The following is a 7,053-nucleotide window of genomic DNA, read 5'->3' as shown; positions in this document are numbered from 1 at the left end:
AACGCTTCGGTGTTTCTCTCTTTCTCTCTCTGCAAACGTGATATCCTCTTATTGCATCACAGATGTACGGCAACGGAAAAGTTCTTCTGTGGAACCGTGAAACGGAACGCGTCTGGGGGTGTACCACAAAGTCTAACCCGCGAACGATAAATGCATCAAATTTTGGGGAAAATAACTCACGCTACCTTTTGGAGCGTGTAATGCACGTACGAATAAGATGTTGTTTGGCTTTGGTGTTGTTGGTAACGCGGCACTTGAAGGGAGAGAGTCTATTGTGGCGCGGAATTTCGTTTGCGAAAATTTGAAATGTTTTCATAGGCGGATGTTTGGCGCGTGGCGTATACTTGTCGGGACGGAGTAGACTGGAGTAGATCAGTTCCCGGAAAGGATCTGCACGCGCCGGTGAGGCGGTTGAAACGCATCGCTTCACTGTGGACTCTTTTTAGGCTTGTTTGTTCCTTCCTTTGGGCCTATGGTGTTCTTGTATCTGTGTGTATAGCCCAAATTAACAACTGGGGACTGTCTCTCAAAATAACTTCAAATTTTAACAAACTTTTTGGAGCAAAATTTTACCAACTTATAAATTCATTCTTGAAATTTAAACATGTTAAAATAATTTATCCCTTAATTTTTTAACTGTTTAAGGAAAGTATTCAAATTTTATTGCCTCATATACATAAAAGATAAATAAATCAACTTAGCAAGGTCACTCTAAAAAAAAATAACTTAGTTTTTTTTTTCATCTTCATCTAGTAGTTTAGGATCAATTTTTATTTAAAATCACCATTTTAAATTATTTTTTCATATTGGCATTGTGTTTCCAGAAGCAAATGAACTATCAACACCAGTAAATATTTTTTTCGAATATAAATGACATTACAGATTGTATATCTCGCATTATTCTTGACTATTTGTCATTAAAAAAATATTAGTTTGTTTGTTATGATTCAAATTTTGATTAAATTAATTTTCATTAGTTTATACAATTTTGATGTGTATCGTTCGTGCATTTTTTATTTTTTTTAATTATTAAATTACTATTTTTATTTTAGCATGAATGAAATTTATTTTTTCGAAAAAAAAATCAAGTGATGAACGAAATCCAATTTTTAATAATTTGAAGTAAGGCTGGTTCAATGGACACGATATAACTCTTATCTTACAAGGATTGAATTTTATATTTCATCTTGGATGTAGAAACATCGCAACGATTAATCCGTAAGTATCTCTTTGAGCATTTGACATTGAGGGCGATCTAGTTTTAATGACTCAATATTCAATTACCTAATTTATTTTGCTATAAAATGTCTCTATCACATCCTTTTTATAACATTGGAGTGTCCGAAAAAGACCTTGGTATAAATGCTACCATGACAAGATATGCATCTTAATTTACTTACATTCATAAATCTCAACTACTTTTCACACACTGTTTTATAGGTTGTTTAGTTTTTTACCTTAATAATCGATGGTCAACGTACGCGTAAATAACATAGCATGATCCTTAGTGATCTTACATATAAAATACGTTCAGATTTTAATTATATAAGAAAAATACCAATATAAAATTGTACGCATAAAATAAAGTGTTACATTACATTTTTAGTAAGAGAAGTCAATGGTGTCTAGGGTCAGGCCCTTGAGGACTTAGTCGTTCGGAGTCGTAGAGATTTCGAAATTTATGTTCGTCTTTTGCAAAACTTGCTCTAAGTAACTGTGATTTTTGAATAATTTGTTGGCAACAACCCTTGGCTTGGATCTTCTTATTAATCTCAATGATTGCATCAAGTGAACGACTTTCCATCTTGGTAAATAATAATACCAACAAAATTATTGAGCATACTACTTGCTTTAAGTTTGCCATTTCTCTCACAAAACCAAGGCATCAACGTTTTAGTGATTCCAATTGAATTTTCAGACGGGTATATATAGTAGATACTCCCCGTGTCCCTTTTTTATATTTAAATCAAAGCTCAAATATTATATTCATTTTCTTGCTTATGTAAAAAAAAAAGAACCATGCTTTGTTTTTCCATTTGATTTTTTTAATGACAAATAGGATTTTCTACTTTTGATTTCTAACACGCCTTATTAAGTTTATAATTAAGAAGGATTAAAGGATATGTACTTCAATAAAAATTTATTACTTTGCTTCTTCACTTTATTTTTATAAAGTATAACTACATTTTAGAAGTGCGGTGATATATAAGACATGGTAGAAATAGAAAAAAATATATTAAATATCTATTTAAAACTATTTTTATATATTGAATATTAAATACAAGACATTGAATGAGTATTGAAAATGAAGTTAGAAGTTAGATGTCTATCACTAACATTTTCCTCTTCCCACTGACTAATTAATGAGTAACGTTAATTATTCTTTTCTGCTTTTCATGAAGAAAATCACTCTAAGTTTAGATATATAATCACCAAGTTAAATAGTTTGGATCTCATATTATAACACATGTTTCTTGCAATTTAAAATTAATATAGTAGATCAAATCATCTTAAGTATGGGTGCGTTAAATTGCTGATTGTGGGTATAATAAACATATGTGACGCTAAAACACGTACGATTAAAAGGCAAGGAATAAAATGACGTCAAATTCCAATCTGAGATTCTTAAACGTTGCTAACCAAAGAAATAGATGCTAAGTGAAGTCAAATGGATTCAAATTTGTCATATTGTACTTATAGTAATGTCATTTTCTTAATCCATTTATTTTAACAAAATACTTATTAAATTGTGAGTTGGATATAAAGATTTAAAACTTGAGCTGTCTACTTTCACTAGGAAGCCTTTCAAAGTCTAGAAAGCTATATTCATATTAACACTTTTTCCTTAGAGAGGTTCCAAAGGCCATTTAGTTTCTTTTATTTGGTGGAGAGTGTGGCGTTCTTCAGATATCTTCTTCAGGAGTTTAAAGAATAGTAACGTCACATTGCAAAACTGTTGCAATTATGTTTGCACGATTGACGAAATTATATCTTTATATTGAATTAATTTATCATTGCAAAATTAAATTGTGATATATTTAAGGTAAATAGAATGAGTTTTTTCAAATAGATAACTTATAATATTAATTGTTTTATTTAAATCCTTTAAAGTAAGATATAACTTTAAAAGAAAATACAATGCAAAGCAGGTCGATATATACAAGAAATTTTTTTAATCCCTTACATATTCATAGGCCTCTCAAAAACTTCAAATTATTCCTTACTCTTTCAGATAATAATTTATGAGAAACTCACTCTAATAGTATATAATGTAAAAATATGATTAAAAAAAAATCAAATCATATACACTATTGAAAGCGTTATTCCGACAATGTATTTTATATGAAACACAATACACGAAGTTCAAAACGAGTATTTCAGTTGAGTATTTGACAGAAACATTGGCAATCATTGATGTGTACTAAAAATAATTAAAATTAAAACAGCAATTTGTGCTGAAATTTGACAGTACAATGTAACATGACTCCATTAAGTTAATGTTTGCTTAAACTAGCTAGTATATATGTTTTTAAAAATAAAAGTTATGCTAAGATTTTGTTGAAAATGTAGCGAAAACTAATGGAGTACAGCTGGTGGTGGAAGAACAACTCTGATGACAAGAAATAATTGCCATGGTGAAAAAGCACCAATCAGAGGCACAACAACAAACATTGGAGGAGGATAAAGATGGACAATTTATGTGAGGAACTACTCACATTTAAATTTAACAATTTTTTTTCTAAAGTGTTTGTTTCTCAAATTCTATACTTGAACTGTTCGTTATCAATGAGATATGTTTTTTGATTATACAATGAAAAAAACTTTGGATCAAATGCTCCAAATTCACAAGAGACTTTAATATTATATCTCCACTTAAAAAACTTTAATGTAATATAAATATGCATAAATATAAATATTCTATATAAAATGCACTACCAAATTAACTTTTCCAGTGGTGTATATAACTTATAAAATTTGTTATGATTATACTTATTAATTATATACTACGAAAAGGGTGTTTTAGTAAAATGTTATTGGAAAGTGCCCTTTTAATATATAATTAATTAAATAAACTTAAACTTAAAAATAAATATAATTAAACATTTATATGAATATATAATTAATTAAATAAACTTAAACTTAAACATAAATATAATTAAACATATATATATAAATATACAATTAATTAATTAAACTTAAAAATAAATATAATTAAACATTTATATTAATATATAATTAATTAAATAAACTTAAACACAAATAAACAAATAATTAAATATAAAAATAAATTAACACATACCTCTCCTTCCAATAACCTCCGAGCCACGTGATGCTCGTACTGTGTCAACAGACATGTCACTGTCGGTCCTCCGGGAAATCCGGTCTACTGATCCTGATCATCAATATCTGTAGCTTCATCCGACTCATCAGCATCATCAGCATGTGCAGAAGTATCATGAATATCATCAGCAGCATGCTCCATCTGTGGAGGCTGAGGGACATCCTCTTCCATATGTGCATGCTTGGTGGACTCAACATCATCATCCTGGACCTCCTCTTGTCTTCGACGACGCTGCCTAATTGGACGATTTGCTTCGTTGCGTCATCTGTTTGATGTTGTTGGTGGAATTCTCTCTACACCATCACCTCTATCACCTATCAAGTTACGAATAATTTGACCAAACGCATCTCTCATTCTAGGCACTACAATATATCAATATATCAATATTAACAACAAAAGGAAAAATATATAAAAAAACCCAAACAACCATTTCGAAACTTTCACTGGAAACGAAACTTTCGAAAAGTTTCAAAACTTTTCATGCATCTCAAAGTTTCGAAATGAAGCTTTTCGTAACTTTCAGAAACCTTCGAACGTTTGTGCCTCGAAACTTTCATATTCATGGAAACCTTCGAAACCTTTGTACTTCGAAAGTTTCAAGTTCAAAGAAAGTTTCAAATGTTTGAAAATTTCTGAAAAATACATGTTTCGAAACATTCATATTCAACGAAAGTTTCGAAAGTTGCCTTACTTTTGTACTTCGGATGTTTGAAAGGTTCGAAGTTTTGGTAGGGTGGGAGAATCGAATTTTTCAGAGTTTCGAAGAAATTGGTGAAAAAAGGAAAGTGTGTTTTTTTTAGGGTTTTATAGATCAAATAAGGGGCAATATAGTTTTTTCTTATGGTTGGGGGGTGGGTGCACAGTACAATTCCCAACTTTGGAGTATGATGAGATAATAAATAATAAAGGAACTTTTCCCCAATACCTCTGTTGATATATTTATACCTCATAATTTTTTTAATAGGTTAACTTTATCCTTAATTTTTTTTTATTTTACAAATTAATTTCTTTTCCCGTCTAAAAATTATCGAAACAATCAATTCACATTATTTTTATATACAAAAGTTTTTTCAAAATTTCTAAAAAGTTTAATTTTTGTTCTTCGATATTGTACAAAACCAAAAAACTTTTTTGAAAGTTTTCTAATTCAGATCTTTTTAAAAGAAAATTATTTCTAAAGTTTTGAAAATTTAAAATTTTAAGTTTTCCGGAATAAATTGTGTATTGAAAAATTTATATTTTTTCTGGTACAGACTCTTCTTTTTCTAAAAATAAATTTATTTTCAAATTTCTAGAAAATTTAGAATTTCGAGTTTTCTAAAATAAGTTGTGTAACGGAAAATTTGGAACAAGTTTTTCGATAGAAACTACTTTTTTTTAAAAAAAACAAAATTCTTAAATTTTTGAAAAACTTGGAGGTTTTAAATAATTAAAAAGACTTTCGATACAAATAATTAGTCTCTTTAATAATCAAAGATGAATCTAGAAATTAATCAAATAAAAAGTCAAAAAAATTATATCATACTAGTTTATTTTATATGCAGTTTTATACATTCACTTAATCACATATCACTTTTTACAACAAAAAAAAAAAAAAATACAATCGCATATCATTGTTTAGATTTTTTTATATATATTTTAAGAAATAATATTATACCACATTTAAATAGTGAGATATAATTAAATACTTTTGTACAACAATTTTATAATATAACATACAAATTTAATTTTCTTAATAATATATATAATGATAATATATGTTAATTTAAAATATTATACATAATAAAAAATGTTATATTTTATATAATAAGAGTTATAGTCCAACTAAACATCACATTTTTATTTAAATTTTTATTTATAGTTCATCTCATATTATTTAATTTTCACTTTAATAAACAATACGAGATTTTAGTTCACACTTCTACACAACTGTTTTATTTAATAAGTAACAAAACTATATTAAAAAATAGAGTACAAACATAAGTTTGGATAACTTGCAGTTTTATTCTCTCTTGCTAATGCAAGCTAAAACACTATTAGTTGGATTTAGCGTTGAGGAAGTCAAACATGCGGTGTGGGATTGTGACAGCTACAAAAATCCAGGTTCGGATGGGGTATATTTTGGGTTCGTGAAAGAGTTTTGGGAGAACATAAAAGGTGACTTTATGAGATTTCTAGGTTTTCATGTGAATGGGAGGTTGGTAAAAGGATCAAATTGATCGTTTATAGTTTTAATTCCCAAAAAAGACAACCCATAAGTCTTCTTTGATTTTAGACCCATTTCATTAGTGGGATATATGTATAAAGTTTTGCCAAAAGTGTTGGCGAATAGACTGAGTCAAGTGATTGGTTCTGCAATAGCTGAATCTCAACCAACGTTTGTTAAAGGAAGACAAATTTTGAACGGGATCTTAATTGCAAATGAAATGGTCAATGAGGCAAAAAAAAAAGAGTTAATTTTGTTCAAAGTGGACTTCGAGAAGACATATGACTCAGTTGAATGGGATTACCTAGAACTTGTGATGGCAAAGATGGGTTTTCTAGAGAAATGACGTAAATGGATTTTGAAATGTGTTGGTTCAGCGTCAGTTTCTGTTTTGCTATGCGGAGGGAATTGAGACAAGGTGACCTCTTATTTATGTTCTTGTTTCTAATAGCAGCTGAGGGTCTAAATGCTTTTTTTTGGTGCTTATGTGGAAACCAATTGATTT

This window comes from Cicer arietinum, chromosome 1 (genome assembly GCF_000331145.2).
Source record: "Cicer arietinum cultivar CDC Frontier isolate Library 1 chromosome 1, Cicar.CDCFrontier_v2.0, whole genome shotgun sequence".
In the NCBI taxonomy this organism is placed as follows: Eukaryota; Viridiplantae; Streptophyta; class Magnoliopsida; order Fabales; family Fabaceae; genus Cicer; species Cicer arietinum.
Note: the sequence above shows the minus strand (reverse complement) of the source record.